The 18,336-nt window shown below is 37.9% G+C and overlaps 1 long non-coding RNA gene across 1 annotated transcript in view; it reads right to left on the bottom strand.

Annotated features, from left to right (window-relative positions):
• Positions 1–15,502: 15,502 nt before the first annotated feature.
• The window catches only part of LOC107649000 (uncharacterized), a 47,936-nt gene continuing 45,102 nt past the window's right edge, over positions 15,503–18,336 (bottom strand). The window contains exon 4 of the long non-coding RNA XR_008911404.1: positions 15,503–15,620. This is a non-coding gene — a long non-coding RNA (uncharacterized LOC107649000). The remainder of the gene's footprint in view (positions 15,621–18,336) is intronic.

The following is an 18,336-nucleotide window of genomic DNA, read 5'->3' as shown; positions in this document are numbered from 1 at the left end:
TTTCTAGATTCCAGGGTGATACATGCAATCAGACAGCCAGAATATTGCTAGTACCCCAACGTTTATCAAGCATTCCCTTCCCAAAAGTCTGTGGAGCTAAAGCCAGGACTTGCACGATTCTTCCCAAAAGCTGGCCACAAGTCCAGACAGAAATGGTGTTTGGGGGTGATCCAGATTTGCCTGTTTCCACAGGTTGGGCTCCTAGAGGATAGGAGCACTGAGGAGGATGGGGCTGGTGGGGTGAGGAAGTGACTGGCGGAAAAGAAAAATCATGTGCTCAGTGTAGAAAGGATAGACTTCCATTTTAGCCTGGTCAATTCCCTGGCTCTCTATCACCACCAGGGGTCTACATGAGAAAGGGGTAATGATTCCCTGGCTCTCTAGTGCCCTTGGGAGACCGAGTCCGCATGAGAAAAGGTCATTTCAGAAGAGTGTCTGCTCTAGAGATCCAGGCCCTGGAAGCAAAGGGACAAGCAAAGAAAGCACCAGGGGGATCTGACTTGCAAGGTGTGAAGCTTGTCTGCCTCCGCACCTGGGAGCGCATTCCCTATAAAAGGTGAGGAGGTGTGGCAGGCACATTCAGCCTGACTACGACAGGTGACTGTGTGAGCTCTAGACATGCTAAAGGCATTTCGAGTTCCACTTGACCATCTGGAATTCTGAGGCAAAGACCAGTTGATTCTGCTGCCCGCTCTTTTCCTCACAGCTCTCTGCTCTCTGCTCTCATTGTGCTTGGTGTTAGCGGGAGCATATACAACTGCCTCCCAAACCTTGAAATCTGGAAACTTTGCATGTCCTGTGTACAAGAGCCGCAAGTAGCCAAGAGTGAAGCAGCTCTCTTCAGGAAGCCCACAGAATTCTCCTTAGGAAATTGGAGGGTAACACCCAAGGGCCTTGGGAGGTGCAGAACTTGCACTTACCCTCCCAGAACACTCCCAATACTCCCAAAGCAGCACTTTTCAGGCTGCCACACATACTGTAGTTTTAAAGATAGATCTGTCTTTGATACTGGATTTCTGTCTCAGAGTCAAAGCTTTACTCCACCCCCACCCCCACCCCCCACTGCCGCAGCGCACTACTAGCACTACATCCACTCTTCCTTGGTCCTTTGGGCAATAGCACTGCAGGGGCCATCTGCTTTCCTGTGCTAATTGGTGTCACCTGAACCCCAGGGAGGGACAAAAGGCGAGTATTTGAACCTCCTAGTCCCACTGGGCCTAGAAATGTGGCCAGTGATTTGGGAGGGATTGTTTGCAGTGCCTAGGCAAGGGCAATTGGAGGTGGACCACCTTTAGAACCAAGACTGACTGTTATAGCAGGCAACAGGCAACATTGGCACCTTGGTTCAACTAACCAGACATGGGGTAGCACTCTGTCCTACAAAGGACGTAGACCAGAGAACACAGAAAGAGAGGGAAAGGGCACAAGATATGTATGTGTCAGTGACTCTGTGGTATTCTTCTGGGTTTGAAGGAATGAGCCTAGCAAAAGCTGACCATCACCCTGATCCTCTTGCAGTTACTTAAAGCAAAACCCAAAGCTAGTGAACTGTGATGCCTAGTGTGAGAAGAGCCCAATTCTCTTTGAGATGGAGTTGCTATGGATACTATCACCAAAGAAGAGAGATTCCAAAGCAAGTAAGAGGTGAAAATAAAAGAGAAAAGTCTGAAGTTACAAAAGATCTCAGGAGAATTAGAAGCCAAATTAAAACATTAAACATTGGCAGGTAAATCACCTGGAAAGACAATCAATAGAATGAAATATGGCCTTAAGATCAGGTAAAAGAATTCAGGCTTCAGTTACAGTAAATACAGATATCTATGGTTCTATTTCCTCTATCCAACATCTCTACAGTAAGCCCTCTTCTTCACGTGAATACTGCCACATTCTGGTACAGGTACTTACTCCTTCAGCTTAGACTATTGCATTGACTTACTTTTGGTTACCTAGAAATAAATCTCTTCCTATTACAGTCCAAGGCTGACTATGAAGATAATTTTAGGGTTGTGACTTAAAATCTAGATTTAATTGGCTGCCAGGGGAAATCCCAAATAAAATACCCATCAGTCTGGAAATTTATGTTAATTTAATTAATATAGAGGGAAGGAATTTAAGGAGAAAGAAGGAAGAGGATATAGGATTTCTCCTGCCTGGCCTGTGCCAGGGGGAGTTTAAAATTCCCACCTCTAGGTCTCTGAAGATTAGAGGCTTTTAAGAGGATAAAGTTGGAAAAGTAAAGGAGGGAAACTCAGCCAGAAACTCACCACCTAACCTGACAATAACTTGTAGCCACGCTAAGATGCTGAAAGGCCCAGCACGCTGCTATCAACCAACTCTCCATGCAAAAGGGACCAGAGAGAGGAAATGAGACAATATATAGATCTTTGACCCTTGTGTCCCCTCCTCTAAATGCCCATACTTTTAGAGTTCTCATCTTCTTTGATTAGATTATATTTTTAGAGTTACTTAACACTTCTTTAAGTTTACCTTTAATGAGTTACTTAACCTTTTTTGTGATTAATTTAACCTTTATAGTTACTTAACACCTTTTTGTATTAAGATCTTAAAATAGACTTAACTTAAAGTTCTAGCTTCACTATAGTAGTAGTAGTAGTAGTGATAGTCTCTCGGTGATCGAGAATGACTATTGTCTTTGTGCAGTTTCATCTACGGTGTACCCTCATGTGGCTTTGAAGTCCAAAGGCTGAGGCACACAGTCTGTGGCACGTGGGGCATGGGATGCCAGTTGCTACAGGAGGTGCGGTTGTGGCCTGGTGTCTGCGTTCACGCGCAGCGGCAAGATGTTGACATTGCTCATCTTCAAAGGTGGCGGCGGCATGGTGAATGTGGGCTCGCCAGCTGCTTCTGTCAGAGGCAGCAGGTTCTAGTTGCTTTGGTGTGATGCCAGCCCACTTCAAGTTGGACTTTAGCTGATCCTTGAATCTTTTCTTCGGCCGGCCTTGTTTCCTGAGTCCAGCTGACAGTTCACCATAGAATACCTGTCTTGGTATTCGCTGTGGGTCCATGCGGATGACGTGTCCAGACCATCGTAGCTGGGTTTTGAGGACCGTGACTTTGATGCTGGTGGAGTTGACTCTGTCGAGGACTTCCTGGTTGGTGATTCAGTCCTGCCATCGGATCCTCATGATTGACCGGAGGGAGCTTTGGTGGAATTGCTCCAGCTGTTTCATGTGCTTCAGGTACAGTGTCCATGTCTCTCAACCGTAAAGGAGTGAGTTGAGGACCGCTGCGTTGTACACTTTGAGCTTTGTCCCAATGCTTACACCTCTGTGTTGGAGGACTTTGCAGCGCAGCTGCCCGAGTGCCTGGCTGGTCTTTTGGATCCTGGCATTGATCTCGTGGTCTAGGGACCCATCGTTGGCAATGGTGCTGCCTAGGTACTTGAAAGTGTTGACATTAGAAAGCAGCGTGCTGTCGATTGTAATGCACAGCTGGTTAGTTGGCCTCCCTGGTGCAGGTTGGAACAGCACCTCTGTTTTGCTGAGGCTGATAGTCAGGCCAAACAGTTTTGTTGCAGTGGAGAACCTGTCCACATTGGTTTGGAGATGATTTTCTTGGTGGGCCATGAGAGCACAGTCATCTGCGAAAAGAGCTTCCAGGATGAGTTTCTCTGTTGTCTTTGTTTTTGCAGTCAGGCGGCAAAGGTCGAATAGTGAGCCATCTAGTCGGTATTTGATGTAGATGCCCAGGTCTAGATCCATCATAGCATGTCGTAATACTTGGGTGAAAAATAAGTTGAATAGTACTGGAGCGAGGACACAGCCTTGTTTCACGCCATTGGAGATGTTGAAGCTATCAGAAGTCTCTCCACCAGATAGGACTTCCCCTGTCATGTCAACATGAAAGAGCTGGATCAGTTTGACAAATTTTGCTAGGCAATCGAGTTTGCTGAGGATCACCCACAATGCAGCCCTGTTCATTGTGTCGAACACCTTTGTCAGGTCTATGAAGACAATGTAGAGACTCAGGTTCTGCTCAAGGCATTTTTCCTGCATTTGCCTCACTGTGAAGACCATGTCGATGGTGCTGCGATCTGGTCGGAAGCCACATTGTGATTCAGGCAGGTTTTGCTCTGAAACAGATGACAGGAATCTGTTGAGTATAACATGGGTGAGGATCTTTCCAGCAGTGGAGAGTAGTGAGATGCCTCTGTAGTTGTCACAGGCTGCTCGTGAACCTTTGTTCTTATATAGGGCTATGATGGAGGCATCTCTGAGTTCTGGGGGCATGTCTTCCTCTTCCCATATGCTGGTCAACACTATGTGGAATGCCTGGAGAGCCTTTACATTTAAGGCCTTGTACACCTCGGTTGGGATCATGTCTTTACAGGGTACCTTGCCTGCACTCATTTGTTTAATGACCTTTTGGACTTCCTCTATTGAAGGAAGGACGTCACGTTGTTCAATGAAGCGGTTTTGGGGGATCTGGTCAACTGAAGAGGGTCGGTTAAGAAGCTGACTGAAGTGTTCTTTCCACCTGTTGCTGATGCCTTTTTTATCTTTTATGAGAGTGTCATCTTCAGAGGATAGCAAGGGAGTGGTGGTGGGTTTTAATGGCCCATAGACAGTCTTGAGGGCACTGAAAAATTGTTTGTAGATTTTCATATCAGCAAACCGCTGGATTTCTTCTGCCTTTTTTTTCCCACCATCGATCTTGCATCTTCCTGATCTCATGCTGCGCCGTGGCTTGGAGAGACTTGAATCTGTCCTTTTTAGGAGCAGAGTTTGGGTTATTTTGCCACTCCATAAAGGCTTTGTTCTTCTAACTCAATAGGTCTTCAATAGCAATGTTGTTCTCGTCAAACCAGTAGTGGTGATTGCGTTGTTTTGGGCCTAGGGCTGCCTTTGATGTTTCCTTCACTGCGTCTCTGAACTGGTTCCATTTCTTGGTTGAGCTTCCAGTGAGTGGTCCCTTGGCAGACAGCTTGTTGTCCAGGCAGGACTGGAATGTTTGCAAATAAGATGGCCAAACCTTGTGAGGGTAGCCATCAAGTAATCGACCCCTGCTGAACCAGGGCTTTGCTCACCCAGCATGTGAAGACTGCTTCGGCTGAACAGATGGAAGAAACCAATAAGAAGGTTCAACAGCTGAGATGGCGACACAGCAAAGCACTGTGGAGTGTTTAGGGCGTGTTGGAGCACAAAGGACAACACGGCCATCCAATGCAGCTGAGGAAGTCTCCAGACGTAACAATTTTTCGTGCCACTGGACCCAGGCTTCCAACGCTGAGAGAGTGGGACTGTCACTGTGCATCGGCTTTTCCACTTAAATCTCTTTCATGCACAAGTATCTTTGTGCACACACATCTATCCTAACCCCGTCCACTCTCTTCAAGACCTGCGGCGATGGGGGAGTGATGATGCAACAGGTGGAGGTGACCACGGGCAGTTGTAGTCACGATCCTGCACGTAGGCGGCCCACGGACCAGTGGTCGCTCGGCCCTGTGGGCAGCAGGGATGTTCGGCAGCATCCTGGGCGACTGAGCAGCCCTCTCTAGGACAGCACTGCTCACCCTAATCAAGGGAGGGGACTAGAAAAGGTGTCCCAAACATTGCCTGCCCTACAAACACCCGGTCAGCACACCGCGGCTGGCAGGTCATCCCCTTTAAGTGGTCGAAATCAAAGAAAAAAATACAAAGAAACTCCTACTAGGAGCATGGAACATCAGAACATTACTTCATAGAGAGAATATCCCAAGACCTGAGAGAAGAACTGCTCTAATCGGTAAAAAACTGGCGTGATATAACATCGACATTGCAGCCTTAAGTGAAACACGCTTACCAGAAGAGGGATCACTCAGCGAACCCACCACTGGATACACCTTCTTCTGGAAAGGTAGAGCCTCAAATGAAGACAGAATCCACGGTGTTGGCCTGGCCATCAAGACCAGTTTGCTCAAACAGCTGCCAGACTTGCCTGTGGGCATCAGCGAGAGGCTCATGAAGATCCATTTGCCTCTCAGCAAAGACCGGTATGCCACAATCATCAGCGCATATGCCCCAACACTGACCAGCACAGAGGAGACCATCGAGCAGTTCTACTGTGACCTGAGTGCCGTCCTGCACTCAGTGCCCACAAATGACAAGCTGATACTACTGGGAGACTTCAACGCCCGCGTTGGCCAGGACCATGAAAGATGGAAAGGAGTGCTCGGCAAACACGGCGTGGGCAAAATGAACAACAACGGCCTACTGCTACTCAGCAAATGCTCAGAGTTCAAACTCACCATCACAAACACTGTGTTCAGAATGGCAAACAAATATAAAACAACATGGATGCACCCAAGATCAAAACAGTGGCATCTCATTGACTACATCATTGTATGCCGGTGAGACATCCAGGATGTAAAGATCACAAGAGCCATGAGAGGAGCTGAATGCTGGACAGACCACTGATTGGTTAGAGCAACTCTTCAAATGTGCATTGCGCCTCGCCATCCAAAATGCGCCCAGACAGTTTGCACATTTTACAACGTGAGTCGTCTTAGAGATCCATCTTATTAGCTTCACTATAAGGTAAGAGTAAAGTACCTTCATTGTTCAATCAGGAGATTACAACTTTATCTTCCCCTAAAGTATGGTCTAAGTAGGGTGGAATAATTTAATGGTCACAATTACCCCCCCCCCCCTCGATTTTGCTAGACTAAATATCTTCATCATTAAAATCGGGAAATAGATAAATCCAATCTTCACACTACTCAAAAAACTCTTATGCTTCCCTTTTACCTCTAGGAATAAATACAAACTCCTCTCTTTGGTGTAAAGCCCTTCAAAATCTTTCTCTGCCATGCTTTTCCAGTCTTCTTACCCCTTGTTAGCTGCCATGTCCTCTTTGATCCAGTGAAATTTCAAAAAACTTATTCTTGTCAGTAGTACAGAGATCTATACATATTACTCCTTTGACAAACATTTTTACTTCAGTGGTGCTCCAGTGACATAAATTTGAAGGTGTATTTTGTTCTTCCTCAGAGAAGCTTTTAGTATGTTAGTGATTTTTTTTCTGCTATGATTCCTGTTTCATCTCAACATGCATCAGACCTAATTAAATGCAGCTTAAGTATATATGAATCTCAGATATAGGTATGGTCTTAGAGAGTAGATAGGGAGAAGTGATGAGACATTCTTATAGATCTGGAAGGATTAAAGGAATACCATATTTTTCTATCTTTAAATCAATATTGTGTATTGGCTCTAAGAAGGAAGAACAGTAAGGGCTAGAGGATTGGGGTTAAGTGACTTTCCCAGGATCACACAGCTAGGAAGAGTCTGAAATCCGGATTTGAACATAGGCCTCCTGTCTCAATCCACTTAGCTTCCCCTTCCTCCCCTGTCTCTCCCCAGGCAGACATTAGACCTCTGCAGTTACTAATGCAGGACAAATGTATTTCCCTTTCAATCATTCCTCTCAATAAATCCTCATCAGATAGTGTTGACAATATAAATGTTTGTCAAAAAAGAATTGTAGGATTCTATTCTGCCACATTCTCTTTAAAAAAAACAAAACAAAACAAAAAGCTCTGGCCTAAAAATAATATTCACAGGGGAAAAAGTAAAGTCGCAACTTGTCTGATAAAAGATATTAGAAAGGACTCTTAGAGGTAAAGATGTGGGTAAATCCTGGTAATATTTGGGATTAAAATGCTAAAATTTTATCACAGAATTTCATGCCAGCTATATGATATAAATGATAAAGTTCTGGCTCTAGAAGTCAGGAAGACCTCAATTAAAATCTTGCGTAAGTCTTACTAGCTATGTGACCCTGTGACCCTGGTCAAGTTAGCTTACTGTATGGATCAGTTTCTTCATCTATAAAATAAGAATAATAGAACCTGTTCCTCAAGGGTGTTGTGAAAATAAAATGAGATAATATTTATAAAGCATTTTGTAAACCTTAAAGCACTATATAAATGATATTATTAATGTCATTTGTAGTAGTAGTAGTAGTGGGAGTGGTGGTGATGCTAATAGATGGAAGGATTTTTTTTAAGGGAATTCAATTGCTTTCTAGTCTAACCCATACCTGAAAAATAATTCTTCTAACACATGATCATGCCCATGAAAATAGTCATTCCGAGTCTTTGCTTGAAGATTTCTAATGAGGGAGAAAATCTACTCCTTCTAAAGCAACCCATCCTACTTTTAGATAGTTCTGATTGTTAGTAAGGGTTTTAGAGTTTTGATTTTAGACTGGACACTGTGATTTTATTGATATAGAATTTTGATGAGGGAAACTTCTATCAGAGATCTGTATTAGTTTAAGAAAGCAAAAGTAGTCTATTTTTATCTATAAAAGTATGGCAATAGAACAGAATGCTCTGGTCTATTATAAGTTGGGGGAATAAAAAGAAATAAGCATTTTAGAAAAAATATGATAATAACAACAATAATACATTTGTTTCAAGAACCCTATTTGTACTGTGTTTTTGTCACTTCATTTCACTTTAACTTATTAAAGGATATACAGGCTGGTTATGATTTCCCCCTTTGTTTTATATGTTCATTTTTTGCTGACTATTAAATTCATGATAAAAATTAAATGTTGATTGGCTGTGTACTTTAATGTGCTTATACAGAACACATTTGAGATTGCATTGTTTGTAGAAAACACTCCACTTAATGTAGGTTATAACCAAAATGGATTCTATATCTGTGTCATCCCATACTTACTTAAATCCTCAACTCTCTATACTTTTTGGTCCCAAAGACTGTAGGTTTTTTTGTTTTGTTTTGTTTTTTTAGTCCCTTACCTTCCATCTTGGAATCAATACTGTGTATTGGCTCCAAGGCAGAAGAGTGGTAAGGGCTAGGCAATGGAGGTTAACTGACTTGCCCAGGTCACATAGCTGGGAAGTGTCTGAGGCCAGATTTGAACCAGGGACCTCCCATCTCTATGCCTGACTCTCAATCCACTGAGCCACCCAGCTTCCCCCCAAAGATTGTAGTTTTGATATTCCAATGAAGTAAAAAAAAAACAACAACAAAAAACCCCTCAAAAAACAAACAAAAAAATCCCAGGAAATCTTGCTAACCTAAAATAAATCTCCAAATAAACTCCAATCAGTTCTTTATAGGTACTTGTGCACAGAAAAAGTACTTATGAATGAACTTCCTGGAAAATGTGTTTCTAATGAAGGCAGAATTTCCATAATCATACAACTAAATATCATGAGGTGACCTTTTTCTCAATTACTATTATTTTTTCGTAGATAAAATTTTAATTAATTGTTTTCTGGCATTTTGCCATCCACGTGATCTCCTCTTCCTTTCTTCTTCCCTTTCCTCCCCAAGACACCAAGTAATATAGGTTATGTGTGTGTTATTATGTACCTACTTCCATACATATGAGTACAAATTGCTCATCTAAGAAAAAACTTATGCTTGAAATAAAGCAAATAATTGTATGCTTCAAGCTGCATTCAGATTTTATCTGTAACCTTTTCCATCATGAGTCATTTTGAGTTCTTTTAGATCCTTTCATTGCTGAGTATATTTAAGTCATTCACAGATAATCATCTTATATTATTGTTGTCACTGTGTACAGAGTTCTCTTGGTTCTCCTCATTTCATTAGGCATCACTTCATATAAGTCTTTCTGTTTTTGTTTTTTTTTTTTGAGAAGGGATCATCCTATTCATAATTTCTTATGACACAATAGTATTCCAACATAATCATCTACCAGAACCTGTTTAGCCTTTCCCAAATTCAAGAATATTCCTTCAGTTTCCAATTCTTTGCCACTGCAAAAGAACTACTATGTTATTGTACACACCAGTCCTTTTCCTTTCTCTATGACTTCCTTGGAATACAGATCTAGTAGTGGTGTTACTAAACCAAAAGGAATGTATAATTTTGTGACTCTTTCTACATGGCTCCAAGTTGCTTTCCAGAATGGTTGAATCAATTCATAATTCCAACAGGGCATTGATATTCCAATTATACCACATCTACTCTAACATTTTTTCTTTTTTTGTCATATTGAGAAATCTAATAGTAATGAGGTAGCAGAGTTGTTTTAATGTTCATTTCTATAACTAATAGTGATTTGGTTTATTTTTTTTCCATGAGACTAAATATAGTTTTAATTTCTTCATCTGAGATGTCTATTCATTTCCTATGACAATTTACAAATTGGGAAATGACTTATATTCTTACAAATTTGACTCAATTCTCTTGAGAAATGCCTTTATCAGAGACATATTTCCCAATTTTTTTTGTTTCCCTTCTGAACTTATTTGTATAAAACCTTTTTAATTTTATGTAATCAAAGTTATCTATTTTACATTTAATAAAGTTCTCTATATTTTATTTGGTCATAAATTCTTCCCTTATTCATTGTTCTAAGAGGTAAACTAATTCTGTGCTACTGTAATTTATTTGTGGTAAGAACCTTTATTTCTAAACACATATCCATTTTCACTTTATGGGTTTATCACATGAGATGTTAGTCTCTGCCTAGTCTCTGCCATACTGTTTTCCAGTTTTCCCAGCAGTTTTTATCAAATAGTGAAATCTAATTCCCCCAAGTTTGGATTTTTGGGTTTGTCAATTACTAGGTTACTATGGTAATTTATTACTATGTGTTTAGTGCTTTATCTATTCAACACTGATCAACTGATCTATTTCTTAATCAGTGCACTGTAATTTTCTAAGCTAATATATATTTACCCTCTTAGATACTCAAAACCCAAAGTTCTGATAAAGCTACAATATTAATTCAGTTCACAAATTACACTGGGCTATGTGCTTAAGTATCCTTCTTTGGATTTTTACAATAAAGCTAGAGAGACATATACAAATTAAGCAACTTCAAAAACTTTAGACATAGTTAATTGTCTAAATTTACACCTCTTTATGTTTGCTTCTCTAGTACAGCATTTTCATCTTCATACATTATTCCTTTCCTTTGTGTTTCTTCATGTTTTGTATTGTAAAGAATTGGAAAATGGGATGAAGACTGTACCATAATGAAAGAGCCACATAGTTAAATATATTTTTATTGCCTAAAAAATAGTCCCCTAAGAAATTTAGTTTTAAATAATCTTCCAACATAATAGGAAAATTAAGCATGAGTAAGCTAAAATCTATCCATAGGAAATTGTTTAAGAGTGGGGCAACATTGGCTTAGAGAGCAAAAATATTCTATAAAAGCATTACTTTAAGACTCATCATAGGATCCCTGAGGGGTTGTGGCAGTGGAACACAAGTTCTACTGGGTATAACCAAGTTGAAAAGACTTATTTTGGAAAGAGTATGGTCCTGGCAACATTATGTCTGCTGCCTAAGGACCAATCTAGCAAAACATGGTCTGGTAATATATGTCAACTAAGAACCAGATAAAATGACCAAATTAAATGCTGATAGGAACATAAAGAAATAGACCTAATATTACATTGTTAGAGAAGCTGTGGATTTTCTTTTTTTTTTTTAGAAAGCAAGATAGAAATATATATTAAGAGTTGATCTCACAACTAGGGGTAGCCCTAAGGGCATTACTGAGACAGCAAAAAGCTGTGTGTGTGTATATATATTTACATATATATATGAAAATATTCATGTAAGTTTTGTTTGTTATGACAAAATAACTAAAAATAACAAAAATATAATGAATTAGAGAAATGGCTAGATATATTATGATATCGGAATATAATGAATTTTATTATGTTATTGAAAAGACAAATATTGAAAATATAAAGAAAATAAGGGAAATATAGGAAGTAAAAAAGTGAATAAGAATGATACATAATGATTACATTAAAAAATAACAGCCTCAAAATAAAGAGAAAAAAGTATCCAAGTAAAACAAATCCAAAGGGAACTCAAAAGCAGAGAATGTTTATATTAGGATACATATATAAACATTTTAAACAAGTTGTAAAAATGTGGAGTTTGTGGTTTTGCATGTAATCTTTTTTATGCATTTTTTAGTTAAAAATTTTTGGTGTGGTGGTGGCGGTTACTAAGAATATATTAAAAAACTAAGTTTAGTTAAAAAAGAATATTGTTTAGAAGTCATATAGAAGACAATGTCAAAGAAATGTTGAAAGAAAAAATGGTTATTGATGCTTAGTCCTATTGATATCTATAAAATACAAGGGTATAAAAATTGTAGATGGCTTGTAATTTTAACCATTAGAGTACCAACCATGATGAGTTATCAGAGCCATTCAAGACTCAAAATAAATATTCTTTGATATTTCACTACTTCAAAGATTCGGAGAGCATATATTTCAACATTACTAAATTTAAACTTGAAACCCTATGAATAAAAAGCACTCAGTAGCTTGTACAATATGTAACCCTGGCAAGTATTATGCCCTTGAATTTTTCCAAGTTTCATTGTCACTTTATACCTATTCATTATCATTGTCAAATACACCATGTTATAGGCTTGTGTTACTAGGGAACTCAAGTTGTTTATTTAGGGTTGACCATGTGTAAGTTTCATTGGTCATATTGTAATAAATTTTCTTAAGAGAATTTGCTTGATAGCATTATTAACACTTTGTTTATTGACCATTTTATGTAATAATAGTCATTTTGTTATTGATATTACATGTACAATAGGCTACAAATTTGCCAGCTGTTCAGCTGTAGTAAAGGCAACAAAGGGATTTTGCTGCTTCTTAAAGACTCAATAGTTTAAATAAGATGTGTTAAAAAAAAAAAAACTTTCTACTTAGATAATTATTTTCTTCTTAGTTCTCTAAGGAAAGTTTAATTTGAATGCATTTAAAAAAAATCCAAGAAATGACCCTGTTCTACTGCAACACTAGGTGGATAGGTATGGTTAGTATTGCCATGGGCTATCACCATGCTTTTTTTTTCTTCTGCAGCATGTTTTCTGCCTTTTATGCATGGGCTTTGACCAGAGAAGCATGTCACTGATCTCCAATTGCAACACTAACCTATCTGGTATACACTGTGTCTTGTTCATTTATGAAGATAGGTTGTCTTAAATAGCGCTGTAAGATTAGATCATTTTCTGTACTATCCCTTATGGAATGGTCTTTTACTTGAATAAAGCAATGGCTACAGGAGAAGCTTTGGATTTAGGTACCAACATGAAGGGCATTGTTTCAGAAGGACTAGTCATCTAGAAAGTATGGTTATTTATTATATCATCAAGTATTTTTAGTTTGGCATTTATCCTAAAGAACAAAGATGACCAGGTATCTGAGATCAGGACCCCTGCAAACCTCATGAAGTCCTGGCAGCTACAGAGCAGGTGAATGAAAAAAAAAAAAAGATAAACATCAAAGTGATTAATCCCTGTGCCATCAAAGTTTTTGATAAGGAATTCATCTTGATAATGTCCATGCAAACAGTGGTCAGACTCTGACTTTAGAAGGTCATTATTATGTTGGTGGAATATGAAATGCTTTGGCTGTTACCAAAGTAGGGGAACTGGGTACAACCATCTCCAATTTAGTGGATAATAGCATCTTGAAGTCTGGGAATTTGGAGGAGCTGCATAATATTTTTGAGAACAGGGAAATAATCTTCAGGTTGCCAAAGAATCCCATTCTAGGCCTTTGGCATCTCTAATAATTATGCTAAACCTAAATAGTGTATGATTAAAAATCTATTACCCTAAAAAAGAACTACATATCCCTTCATGGTTGCCATCAATGTAAAAGCTAAAATTAAATCTCAATAATAATATTATATAGAAAAAGAAGACATTTCTATAGTGTAAAAATAAATATACTTATTTATCATATTTGAATTTTTAATCCATCCTTCCCAGTATTCTTCCACTAAAAAAATACTCAAAACAAAAAAAAAATCCTTCACCACAAACATACATATTACAGAAAAAGAATTCCTATGTTCATTTATAAAAACATATGTTTCTTTATGCATTTTGTAAAGGGTGAAATTATGGTTGAGACTGAAAAAATGTAAATTTAAGTGGTCGTCAAGGGAAATCCCAAATAATAAAATACCCAAGTCAGCTGCCAAATTTTATGGTGATTTAATTGATAGTGGAGAAGATTAAGAAGAAGTAAAAAGAAGAAGTAGTTTTTTTCTCTCCCTCTTCCCCTCCAGATACTAATCAGATGGGAGATCAAGAGATAAGGGAGTAGGGTTTGGAGCATGAAGGAGGAAGGAATCAGCAACCTCCAAAGGGGCTCAGCTAAGATGCCTGAACCTGAATTCAGCTCCAGGACAAAACTCACCACCCAACACTCCAAGATATCAGAAAGCTTAGCACACTGCTAGCCAGAGTTGTCTCTCCAGGGAAAGAGAAAGAAGCAGGAAATGATATGCCTTATGGATGTTTTTACATCACTTTTCTGCATCTCATCTGTACCAATGAGGACTTAGCTTGACTTAGGACAGCCCAGAGGTCTGTCCTTTTTTTTGCACATGTCTGTTGAAGGCCATCTCCTCAGATAATTAAATCTTGAGTTTGATGCAGACCTTCAAAATATTCTTAAACTGAGTAGGGTGGAGAATGTAGAGTTTCCAAGACCTGATTCTGTTATTCCAAGTATCTCCATTGTTATTAATCAGGAAATAGCTAAATCAGATCTTCTAAAGAATGGTCTGATTAGGGTGGAATAGTTTTAAAATTCACAATTTTATATTAATCACCTAAATGGCAGGAGGTGAATGTCCGTTAGTCCCCTGGACTCATGTTTTATCATTCTAAAGCCTTTCAAATTTATTTTTCTCTACAACATTATTGTCATTGTATGAACTATTCCCCAAGTTTGGCTCACTTCACTATGTTTTAATTCAAAGGGCAGCATTCATATGGTACTTTAAGGTTTGCAAAACACTTTACTTATGATATCCCATTTACTATTCTTTTTTTTTAAACCCTTACCTTCCATCTTGGAATCAATACTGATTCCAAGGCAGAAGAGTGGTAAGGGTTAGACAATGGGGGTTAAGTGACTTGCCCAGAGTCGTACAGCTGGAAAGTGTCTGAGGCCAGATTTGAACCTAGGACCTCCCATCTCTAGGCCTGGTTCTCAATGCACTGAGCTACCCAGCTACCCAGCTGCTCCACCCCCACCCCAACATTTACTATTCTTTGAGTATGTCCATACAACCAAATAAGATTCTGTTGAATTGCATTTTCATTTAACCCATGAGTTTTTAGGTTTCAGGAAGTTTATATACTTTCTATCTCTGTTTTAACTAACTTTTGGTTTCCTTTGCATTTCTACATATTTTATTTACTACATTTAAGAAAAGGCAAGGCATCCAAAGAAAGGCTTCATCAGATTGTCAAATGGATTAATGACTTAGAAAAGGTTAAGAACCCTTCAATTCTAATCTAAAACATTTCATTCTTTCATAAGAATACAGTGAGACATCAAATAATTTCCTAAAATACAGATAAACTATTTATAGCAAGAACTAGCTTTGTAATTTTAATTTAGGATTCAGTTATCTTTATGCTATTAAAGTGGAATTTGAGCTATTCTAATTTTTTTATTTCAAGGATTTCTAGGGGTAAAAAAAAAATCATTCAACCAAACTCAACTAATCTGTTTGAGAGAGATAACTTACTCACTTTTGGGACAAAGGGTCTCATGCTCACATTTTGCCTCCTCCTTGGCAATATCCAGTGTTTTCTTTTGTCTTCTAAAAGAAAAATTCTAATTATATGAGAACTGTGATATCCATTAACTCTAAGTAAACATCTGTTCTACAAATAAAATGGGGGGGATTTTTTTTGTCCTTGAATATATAGTTATTTGAGATTATTTTAAAATGGATTTAGTTCTAAAGAGTAAAACATAGTAGCCTGATTATTTCTCAGTAACTCATGTTATTGCTTTGCTCTTTTTCTATTCAAGTCAAATTGATGTGAGAGACCTGTCAAACTGGTGGTAGAGAAGAAAGGATTAGACTAAGAACATGTTCAAATCTATGATGAATGGCAAGACCTTTCTCCTCCTAAGGCCAGTGTTTGGCCTTTAACTTTACAGATATGTTTTGGCGGGTCCTTTGGCATAGGAAAAATGTCTAATTACTAATCAGCTTGAAGACACTTCTGTATCTGGAGAGATCATGTGTAGTTAGCACATACTAAACCACAGGAGTCTGTGAGAAAGATCTATAAGGAATTCAACTGGTCTTTACATCCTAGAAAGATAATCACTCAGTACAATCATAGAGGAGTAAATCAATTAGACCAATTGAATTGGGCTATCTGTGAGCTAAGTGGAAAAACTTGACTAATAAGGTGGAGGACCCATATACATGGCTCAGATTATTGTACAGAGGAGACTTAGGTGGAGAAATATGGGCCTGGAGAACAAACCAAATATCTATGAGATGGCTTGAGTAGTAAGGATTCTAGGAAAACAAGGACTGGAATAGAAAGAAAGTCATTGAAGGAACATCATTCTGTGTTTTTTAAAGAAGCAATTGTAGACCTAGACCAAATTCTAAAGTTAATTTTGTAAACATATGATTTCCTACCTTCCTTCCTTCCCCATAATATTGTTCAAATATTTGGAAAAGTGAGAGTTTTCTGTACAGAACTTAGGTTTTGCCAGTAAAGCAAACTTATACATTAAATCCCTTTATGAGATGTACTCCATTTTATTTCATTTTTATGATGCTGACTTCATTGTTTATATTGAAGGTGATAAAAATGGTAAATATAATTATAGATAGTAAGATGTTAGTTGTGAAAATTAATACTTTATTTGATCTAAACAAAGATACTCATCTATTCAATTCCTAGTAATTAAGTTTCAGAGGTTACATTTCTATTCTCAGTGATAAAGTAAAAAGAGGATAGGATTCTTTCCACAGGCTAACAAAAGGCAATTCTTTTTCACTGAACACAGACATCCTTGCTATTAAAAATAATAGGAGAACAGAAGTTATCAGTTATAGATAGATCTAGTTTCCTATCCCAACTACCAAATTATGGTTGTAATGGCAATTAAATTTAATCTAGATTTTAAAATTAGATTTTATTACCATGTCTCCTTTAATGATTTCCATCATGAACTTGAATTTAATGACTTTTTTCCCTTTTCTGAAATTCTATTTTCTAAAATGGGATCTAATGATTCTATTTAAGATGACATACTTTTTATGATTCTACTGACACATCACCATGGGAACATGGTATTTTCTCAGACAGAAACATTTTCTTATAGCAAACAAGCTGGAAAAAAAAAAACCCTCCTTCCTTAGTAGAGGAAAAAGTTCATTCCACTACCATGGGAAATTGTGACAGCATTTTAAAAATAACATTCCAGTTCCTTTCAATTAGTATGCTCTGCTGGACTATGGGGAAAATAAATTGATCAAAGTGTGGCCAACATCAGATTTTAAAATTCAAGAAGATGGTTTGTATTCCATTTAACTGCAAGAATACTGAATTTGCTCCTTAAGGTGAAGAAAATATATTTAATAGGCAATACTTTTAAAAAGCAAAGCTTCAGTTTAATATTGGAAGTTTTGTGTATTCTCAATAATAAATTCATGGAACAACATTTATACATCCCTTAAATTTAGCTAATTTATTCAAATTCCACATACATAGGAAATCTAAAAACATATAATTAAAAATAAAATAAGAAATATTTTATTCTAATATTTTCTAATAGAGTAATAAAAATTTTTTTTTCTTCGCTATAAGGTCAAAAGTTGCTTCTGTCAGGAGCAGACTCTGACAGACAGTAAAAATTGTTTAAAGAATGTTAAAATGTAAATTCAAAATATTTTTTCACTAAAATGCATGAACCATTTTAAATCATGAACTGTTAGTTTCCCAGGGAAATTAAAAAAAAAATTCAGACTTAGTGAATCTACCTTCACTTTTATCAAAATCACCCCCCCCCAATTTATTCTTATTTAGATGAATGCTGCACAAAAACCCTACAATGAGGTTTACCCAAAGTCACCATGATCCTAAGATTGCAGGTTCCCTAATATAGGACAAACAAAATGGTATCAAATCTTAATCTTAATTGATCTCTACAGCAAGTTGGGAGGTGGGTATTATTATCAACCTTTTACAGATAGAGAAATTGAGATATTCAAAGGGAATATTGGAATGAGTCCCTGAGCTGACAATGATGCCATTTTGATTCTTCTCTCCACCCCTTACATACTGCTTTCTAAGACAAAGATCTCTAAGACTGGATTTATTTCATTTCAATTTATTTTATTGAATATTCTCTTGTGACTGAGGGGGGAAGGATGGAGAAAAATCAAGCAAAGAATAATTTATTATGTATTCTTTATATGCAAGGAACCATGCAAGAAAACTATCTATCTACTTTCTTGTAATTTAAAAATCAGTCATCATGGGGCAGCTGGGTAGTTCAGTGGA

The sequence above is a fragment of the Monodelphis domestica genome, chromosome 4, assembly GCF_027887165.1.
Source record: "Monodelphis domestica isolate mMonDom1 chromosome 4, mMonDom1.pri, whole genome shotgun sequence".
NCBI classification, from domain to species: Eukaryota; Metazoa; Chordata; class Mammalia; order Didelphimorphia; family Didelphidae; genus Monodelphis; species Monodelphis domestica.
The sequence above is the reverse complement of the archived record's forward strand: the minus strand, read 5'-3'. Positions and strand labels throughout refer to the sequence as shown.